Genomic DNA, 9,931 nt, shown 5'->3' on the forward strand with positions numbered 1-9,931 from the left:
GCCCTTCTTTCCCGAAGTTGCTCAAGATTTTGAACTAGGAAACCCACAAAGCGTGCGGCAATTAATTAAAGATTATTGGGGATCTGCCGCTTTGCCAAGTAATGATGACCTTTCCATCAAGGCATAAATTATTCATATTCCTTGTCATGATTATACTGTCCTTCTCTCCCCATATGACAATCCTTTCTAAGGAGCTCTTTAAGGTTTAAATTGAGATCTTCCCCATGCCAAATCGATTAGGAGTTAGAATAAACTCCTATATTTGCTAGACAGTCCGCCACACTATTTTGCTCTCTAAAGGCATGTTGAATAATAATTTCTTTAAAACTTGCAATGATCTCCCTGGCTTTCATGATAATATTTTCAATTGACCAAGATGGCTCCGACTCCCCCTTCAAACACTTAATAATATTAAGTGAATCTCCCTCGAGCCATAATTTATCATAATTAAGACTTTTGGCTATAATTAAGGTGTTCAATGCAGCTGAGGCTTTGGAAAAATGAGTAGTTTGATTCCCCAAAGGGCCAGCTACTGCCTTTAAACAACTTCCAGCAAAATTCTTGACAATGCCCCCGTATCCGGCTTTACCTGAATTCCCCTTTGAGGCCCCATCAAAGTTAGCCTTAATCCACCCCTGAGGAGGAAAACACCAAACGAGACCTTCTCTTCCTTTCTCCTTGCTAGTAGTAGTGGTGGAGAGGTTCCACTTGTCTTTGAAGTCATCTTTAGTAGCTAGTCCATAATCAGTGCCATAGAGGCATTCAAATATACTCCTATAAATTTTATCTGCCACTACTTCAGGAATAGCCCCTTTATCTCTAAAAATCCTATTGTTATGCTCTTTCCAGATATTCCAGATAACAATCGGCAGAGTAAGTCTCCAAATCTCCACAATTTTAGGATTAGAATTAGGGTAGTGCCATTGCTGCCAAGAATCCCCTAGGGAGTTCGGGAAAACCCAACTCAGGTTCCACCTGCTTAAGATGATTTTCCAGATATCCTGACTAAAAGTGCACTGATTGAGAATATGGCAAGTTGTCTCTTCTTCCCTGCAACAAAGAGAACACCTATTAGGAAAAACAAAACCTCTCTTTTGAAGGTTGTCTAGGGTTAAAACCTTATTTTGGATGAAAATCCAAAAGAAGATATTAACCTTAGGAACTAACTTCTTGTTCCAAACTTTAGCCCAGATAGGAATTTCTTCCACAGAGTCATTATGAATAGCCACAGCTGAAGAAACAAAATATTTCCCATCTGGGGTTTCCCTCCATATCAATATGTCATCTTTGTTGTCTATAGGGATTTTAGCAGAAAGAGCAATCTGAAGGAACTTGAGCCCTGGACACTGGTGGCTAAAATCAATCTAGTTCCCATTTCTCCAGTAATCTCTGACCAGCTCACCAAACCTACTTTTGAACCAGTCTTTCCAATCTTTAAGGATTGGAACTTCCTCTAGGGGTTTGTCCAAAATCCATCTATCGTCCAAAAATCTTATTCTCCTCCCATCCCCAAGGTTCCAAGTTCGACCAGCAGCAGCTCAACTTTTAGCAAATTGTATAGCATTCCATATAGCCGAACCTTAAACAATGAAAGAATTATCAAGGAATTCTTCCCCAAAAGGTTGCATATAGAGATATTTGTTTTTCCAGATTGAGTTCCATTCTCTTTCCTCTCCTTTCAATCTCCATATTTGTTTGGCTAATAAAGCTTTATTCATAGTACCGATATTCCTTAAGCCCAACCCACCAGAGGCCTTAGGGGAACAAATTTTATTCCAGGCAATAAGGGGAATTCTATTTTTGACTTCCACTCCCGACCAAAGAAACTTTTTTTGGATTCTTTCAATGGCTTCCGCAAGCTTTGTGGGGATTTTGAACAAGCTGAGAGCATAAACAGGAAGATTTTGGAGAGTGGCTTTAAGCAGAGTAATTTTGCCCGCTTGACTAAGGACAACCCCTTTCCAACTAGCAAGTTTCGAGTTAAGTCTATCTATCAGCTTATTCTAGAAGGAATCCTCGGGCTTGAGACATAGAGGAAGCCCTAGATAAGTAGAGGGAAGCTCAGAAATTGTGCAGCCAAGAATTCTTCCAATCCTTAGTTGCCTTTGGACTGGGGTATTGATGAAGAACAAAGAACTTTTATCCCAGTTGATTTTTTGATTAGAGGCAGATTCATAAGTATTCAGGATATTCTTCATATTTTTAGCTTTCAAGATGGTAGCTTCCCCCATGGTAATAGAATCGTCAACGAATTGTTCATGAGAACAAACAACATTGGAAGAAGAAAGTTTCAGACCCCTAAGATTGCCATCTTCCACATTTTTAAGAATAAATCTACCCAGGCATTCTACTAGAATAGTAAACAGGATAGGGGATATGGGGTTCCCCTGTCTAAGACCTCTAGAGCTTTTGACGAAACTGGACGGGGAACCATTGACTATAACAACAGATGAGGAAGTTTCCATAAGTTGAGAACAGAGCTGAATAACTTTGCCACCAAAACCAAATGCTTTCATAATCCTAAGGAGAAACTGTTAGTTCACTCTATCAAAAGCTTTAGCCATGTCTAACTTCAGGAAGAAGCCCTAGTTATTCGCCACTTTCAGGGAGTGGATATTTTCATGAACGGATATAATGGAATCCAGAATCTGTCTACCTGGGACAAAGCCATTCTGCTGGACAGAGATAATTCTTGGAAGAATATCCAACAACCTGGAAGTCAGAACCTTGGATAAAATCTTGTACACAAAGTTACACAGGCTAATGGGTCTAAACTAGTTGAGAGAATCAACACCAGGGACCTTCGGGATAAGGACAATGAAGGTGGCATTCAGTTCCTTAAGGAGCTTTCTAGAGACAAAGAATTCTTTAACACCATTGCAGATGTCAGCCTCCACGATGTGCCAAAAAATTTGGAAGAAAAACATTGGAAAACCGTCTGGTCTAGGGGATTTGTCACCCTAAAAAGAGAACACCACCTTTTTGATTACCTGATTAGAGGGAATACAGGATAAAAGGTTGTTATCAACTTCAGTCAGGATAGAAGGAATAGCTTGTAATAGGGTGTTTTGATTGCTGATATCCAAGTTATCCACTTCTCTCAGCATGGTGCTAAAATCCTCAAGAGCTTCCTACCTAATATCATTATCCTCTAGTAGGATGCCTTTATTGCAGGATAATCTGGATATTCTATTAGCTGCCCTATGCTTGAGAGCAGTTAAGTGAAAAAATCAGGTATTTTTATCACCTTCCTTTAAGAACAAGGCTCTGGATCTTTGTCTCCAGAACGTCTCTTTATTGGAGAGAATGGTGTGGTATTTAAACAAAAGAACATTTTCGGCCATCCTAAGATCTTCAGATAGCCCAGCCTCTTGGATTCTATCTTGAACATCCTTTATTTGAGTTTTGACTTGAATTTTGCTCTTGAATATATCCCCAAAACTCTCTTTGTTCCAAATTTTAATTTTGGCCTCTAGGATATTGAGCTTTTTGGCTATTCTAAAAAGAGCCTTACCCTCCACTTTAGAATTCCACCATTCAGCAATACGAGCTTCCAAAGAAGGATGGGAATGCCACAGAGAACTTTTATCCCAGTTGATTTTTTGACCAGAGGCAAATTCATAAGTATTCAGGATATTCTTCATATTTTTAGCTTCCAACAAGATGATTTGTTGCATCTTGTTGACATTAAGCTTGGTAATGGTTTGTTCACTTGGAACAATAGGAGGGTGGGGGAGTATTGGATTGCAGAGAGGTTGGATCACTTTCTAGTTTCTAATTTTTGGATTGGTGGGGGGTGGTCCACAAGTTCTGATATTCTTGACTAGAAAGGGTCAGATCACTGGCCCGTTAAGCTGGTTTCTTCTTCGGCTTGGGTTGCTTGCTCTCCTTCATTCAAATTCCAACTTATGTGGCTTCGGGATCCTACTTTGCAGGTTCTTGTAGCAGAGTGGTGGAGGAAAGGGAGGCCGACCTTTGGCACTGCTATGTACACTTTTGCCAAGTAGTTGCAATTTGTTAAGTTTCAGCTTAAACAGTGGAACCGCCAGGGTTTGGAGAACATTTTTCATGCTAAGAAAGCTGCTCAAATTGTGTTGAATGGCATCACCAGTGAAATCAGAGAGCATGGTTTGTCTGAGGCCTTTCTTAGGGAGGAAGACAAGGCTGTCAAGGTGATTGAGGAATGGGAGCTTAGGGAAGAAATATACTGGGAACAGAGAGCTCGTATTGATTGGCTTCAGGCGGGGGACAAGAACACTGATTTCTTCTTCAACTCAGTGAAAGCAAGACATGGAACATGTTCTGGACAATGATAGAGGTGAGCAGTGTTTATCCTTGCAGGAGATCTCTAGGGAGTCGTTACAGTATTTCCGGTCTCTCTTCAGTGAGGACTCTAAGGGGGAAATGGTGGAGGAGAATCAGGTTCTTGTTTGCATTCCTTCTTTTGTCACGGGGGAGATGAATGAGCAACTTTTGGGTCCTATTTTATTGGAAGATCTTGGGAGGATTGTTTTTCACATGAGGAAAGGAAAATCTTCTGGACCAGATGGGTTCCCGGTAGAATTCTTTCAAGAGTTCTGGGATATTATCAAACTGGACTTATTGGAAGTAGTCCAGGAGCCCCAGAGGAATAAGCAAATGCTTCAGGCTTTTAATGCGACTTTCATTGCTCTAATCCCCAAGTGTGATGGGGCCGACCGGTTAGGCCAGTTCCACCCTATCTCTCTCTGCAATGTGATTTATAAGATCATCTCTAAGCTGATAGCGGATAGGTTGAAGAAGTGTCTGGGGGATGTTATCTCTGAGGAGCAGAGTGGGTTTGTGCAAGGGCGCCAAATTTTGGATGGTGTGGTCATTGCTACAGAGACCATTCATTCTATGGCAACCTCCAAGGAAAAAGCTATGTTTATCAAGCTGGATATGGCTAAGGCTTATGATAGAGTTCGGTGGTCCTTCCTCCTGAAGATCCTCAGGGATTTTGGCTTTGTTGATGAATGGATCCAATGGGTTATGAGTTGTGTTATGTCTACTTCTTTCTCTGTGCTAATCAATGGAGATCATACTGAGTTGTTTGGTGCTTCTAGGGGTCTTCGCCAGGGGGACCCCCTCTCCCCTTATTTATTCATTCTTCTAGTTGAGGGTCTGAGGAGGCTGATTAAGCATAATGTGGGTCTAGGTATTATTCAGGGTTGGAGTTGGGGTAATGACTTGCAGCCGTAGTCTCATTTGCAGTTTGTTGATGACACGACCCTTATGGGACTTGCTCGGTTCAGAGAAGCTACTAATCTGCGTAAGGTTTTAGATTTTTATCTTGCGGCCTCGGGCCAGTTGATCAATGAGGATAAATCTTCTATCCTCTTTTTCAACACTCGTAGAACTATTCAAAGGAGGATTGCTCTTATCTTGAGATTCCAAGTTGGCTCTCTGCCCTTGACTTATTTGGGTATTCCTATTTCTCCTGGTAACCCTCCTAGGGAGTCATGGTAGGGTATCTTGGATAAATTTCGCACGAAGGTTGAACACTGGACTCATAGATGTCTATCGTTTGTTGGGAGGGTTCAACTGATTCAGTCGGTGGTTCAAGCTCTTCCGATCTATCGATGTATGCTTCAAGTGGCTCCTAAGTGGTTCTTGAAGGGTTTGGATTCTCTGACTAGGCAATTCTTATGGGCAGGCAATCTTTCCTCTTCCAAATGGAGTCTTGTCAATTGGGATTTGGTGTGTAGCCCGAAGCAGTCGAGGGGGCTTGGTTTAAGGCAGTCTATCTTATTTGGGGAAGCTCTAGCAGCTAAATTGTACTGGAGGTGGTGTGTTGGGCAGGATCGAGACTGGGCTAGGATTTTGGCCAACAAATATATGTAGAGGATCCTGATGGAGGAAATCCCTAGATATCTGCTTGAGGGAAAGTGATAACTTAATGATGAACGAATAGTACCAAACCGGTACTGAGGGGGGGGGTGAATCAGTACAGGCAAAAACTCAACCTTAAACCGGTTTGTCAACTAACACTTATGCATTGGCAGACAAACAACAACACTGGTCCTTCAACAGAGTTCAACCGACAGAACCCAGTGTAACTAAGACGAGCAAAGACTGGTTGACACTTATCTTCTCATATAATCTAACTCTTCATTCCCATTTCACTCTAATGCATGAGCAGACAATCTACCATCAAAGATGTACATATTACAGCAAGATCAACATGCATCACCACTTAATTAGAAAACAATCATAACATCACACATGACACACATATTTTTCATGTGGAAACCCAACTGGGAAAAACCACGGTGGGGATGAATACCCACAAGCTTGTTTTTGAACTCTTTGGAAGTCCGCTCTGTTAGGAGCCTTGTCCGGTTAAAGACAGATATAATAGGTTTTGTTAGGAACTGATTCTGTTAGGGATCACCCGGTTAAGGGATGGCTACAATACTCGGTTAAGGGTTAAACCCTGTTAAGGGTACCTTGTTAGAGGATTTTAAGAACTCAATAGCTAAAGGATATCAATGACTCAGTAGCTTCGAGTTACCTTGTTAGAGGATTTTCAACAAGTCGATTAAGGCTACCCTGTTAGGGGATTTCACAACTGTTGAAGTAGTTAAAGATCAATAGGTATATCAATGACCTGATAATAGCACTCAATGCCAATGCAGATCCGCTTAAGCTCCTCTTCACCTTCTGCACTTACACTCTGCAGATATGACTTCTCTCCTCTGGTCTGGCAAGAATCACGTATCTCTTCTCTTAGATACACACACACAACCTTTGCCAACAAAACTCTGAAAGAATCACAACATCGACCTTATAGAAAATAGTTAGGTTGGAAGCATAAACCCTAAACCCTAAACCTAATAGGTTAAGGAATTCAAACAGTTCAATCCTGACCATTGATCATACTGTATTGAATGCAATAGTCTTGATCCAATCTCAAGACATTCTCCATCGTTTGTTTTCCACCGATTTCATGGCGGCTGATAACCCATCACACGTTATCACCATTTACAGACTTCGCACATTCCCGAGCTAGATAGGAACACTCTTCTTTATGCAAGATACTTCACGCGCACAAGGCTTACGTGGCAACACTATCTGTTCTTCGTTATCATGCTAACTTCATCACATAAAGATCACCGATTGAGTCACACAGGCTTAAGATACTCCAACCAGAAATCCTGAAGTGGAAACTACCTACCAACCGGTAGTCATCCAATGCTTCCATGTGTCGGTTCCCATGACTACATGCCGGTTCACCTTGACATGTCAGTTCACCTTGAACAAATATACCGCTTTACTTTGGCATATATACTGGTTCTCACATATGTCACTTCTCTCTTCATATCACATATTGACATCAATGACAACATACAATATCATTATGTCCTCATACCAGTTCACATAATGCCAACAGAAAGGGCTCAACGATCTGGTATGCTCTCAAGAGGGGGGCTTCTCTCATTAAGGCAGGACTCTTTTGGATTTGTAGGAGGGGGGAAGAGGTCCTTTTCTGGAATGACTCTTGGGATGGATACCCCCCCATCCTTGATCAGTTTCCTAACCTTGGGAATTTGTGCCAGAGGTTTTTGGAGGCAGGGTGGTCAAGGGTGAGTGACTTCAAGGTTGTTTATAGGTGTGGGCGGTTGGAGTTGGAGTAGTGGAAGGCTTCTAATGAGTGGTTGGTTGTTGGGATGGAGGAAGAGTGTGCTGAGTTGCATGGCATTCTGGTGAGTAGACACTATAGTTCCCTCAAGGGTAGGGATGGGCTTGCTTGGTCTCCAAATCCTAAGGGTGTCTTTACTGTGGCTAGTGGATACCAGGAACTGTTGAACCAAAGACTAGAGGGAAGAGAGGTGCACTGGTGGAAACAAGCGTGGAATAATTTTTCTTGGCCGAAGTGTAACTGCTTTGCTTGGACTTTGGCTTTGAATAGATGCCTAACTTGGGACAATATCTGCAAGCGGGGATTCTTGGGGCCTTCTATTTGTGTTTTGTGTGGTAATGGGGAGGAAGATTCCTCACACCTGTTCTTCAGATGCCCCTTCTCTTTGCTTATTTGGCATTACTGGTGGGGGGTGTGGAAGCATCCTTGTGTTCACACGGATTCTTTGGTGGAGTTTTGGAGCAGTTTGGGCAGACTTCCTATCTTGTCCTCCTTCCTCCAGACTATCTGGTATATTGGGCCCATCTTCATTCTGTGGCAGATTTGGCTCGAGAGGAACAAGAGGATCTTTCGTGAGGTCAGATTGTTTGTTCAAGAAGTATGGAATAGGATCATTATTATGATCCGGGAGACGGTGGAAGCTAAATGTGAGGTGAATTTTCTCTAGGTAGAGATGAGGCAGATATTGTGAGTAGGTTTGGTTTGCAGGAGTTGTCTCCTGCCTCAGCTTGTGTCAGGAGAGGTAGACGTGCTATGAAGAAGGTGCAAAGGGTGGGAAAGTGCATACCCCCTCAGGATGAGTTTATCAAGATTAACACTGATGGCTCCTCTAGGGGTAACCCGGGCCCTCCTGGAGTTGGTGGTGTTGGTAGGAATAGCATGGGGGAGGTGGTTTTCCTCTTTTCGTTGCATAAAGGGTGGCAGTCTAATAATTTTATGGAGGGATTTGCGATTCTCTATGCCCTAGAGTGTGCTTGGGAGCTAGGACGAAGGAAGGTTATTTGTGAATCGGATTCACAAATTGTTGTTAACTTGTTGACTGAGTAGAAGGTGAGTGGGATTCAGTGGCAGTTGGTAGGGATTGTTCAGCAGATTCTTCAAATTAGTTCTTTAATGAAGCAGGTGTCTTTCATCCACATTCCTCGTGAATGGAATAAAGCAGTTGATTGTTTGGCCAAGTGGGCCTTGGAACATGGTATTGATTGGAAAGTTGAAGGTTGGGAGCATCTCTCCTCGGATTATTGTTAGGACTTGCAGAATATTTTTGCTAAGGACATGGATAGTTATGAAGTTGGCTGATCTGGGGCTGGTTTTGTGGTTCATTTCTGAGGCCTCGGGGCTCTGGTTCTCTTTGTAATTCTTGTGTCTGATTTTCAATAAAGTTTTTACCCCTTTATTCAAAAAGAAAACAAGATGGGAATCATAAAGAAATGTAGAAATAGTTGATGTACGTCGTACAAAAGAACATGTAAACGAGATCCCATTTACTTTTTTGAATCAGGATCTTGTATCCTAATCAAGATTCTATTTGCTTTTTGTCCTTTCATTTAAAAAAAAAATCAAATGAGATCCGAAATCCTACATGGGATATTGATTAGGAATCAAGATCCCGTTTGTAAAAATTTGAATTTTTGGTCAAGTTTTCCCTTTGGATTTCACTTTAGGAAAAGGCTTGGAGAGTTGATCCTTAGCCTTGGACCTAGATTGACTTGCAACTTGAAATCCATGACAATGTCCATACAAAATACAAACTTTGGACATATATTTGAAGGCCTTTTTTGCATTATTTTTTGAAGAAATTAAAACTCATTACTGAACAACAATCTAGATTTCAAAAATGTAACTTTCCTAAATTGGATTATATTTTTAATTTTTTTAAATAATTTATGATGAAAGAGGTCCATACACTTGAAATAATAGGTTTTTCTTATTATTTTATAATTTTTTTTGTTTATGAGCTTTTTGAAAAACAAATTATATGGCATCAAACTAGAGACAATTTTATACACTTTGGAAAAAAAAAAAAGTGATAGTTTTCGGTCAAGAATTGCTTGGGATTTTTCAAAACAACAATTATGTTGAATACAAAATTAACAAAAAAAAATATACAAAAAAAATATCCTTATCAAAGTGAACGTGTTGAAAATATTTGAGCAAAAGAATTTTAAAAAATTACATTTATTTAGGTCAAATTATGCTTGTCGTACACGAACATGGTATGTTCCTGAAAAAGTGACTTTTAAACTATAGTTTTTAGAAATGTTGATTGAA

This window comes from Cryptomeria japonica, chromosome 7 (assembly GCF_030272615.1).
Source record: "Cryptomeria japonica chromosome 7, Sugi_1.0, whole genome shotgun sequence".
Classification (NCBI taxonomy): Eukaryota; Viridiplantae; Streptophyta; class Pinopsida; order Cupressales; family Cupressaceae; genus Cryptomeria; species Cryptomeria japonica.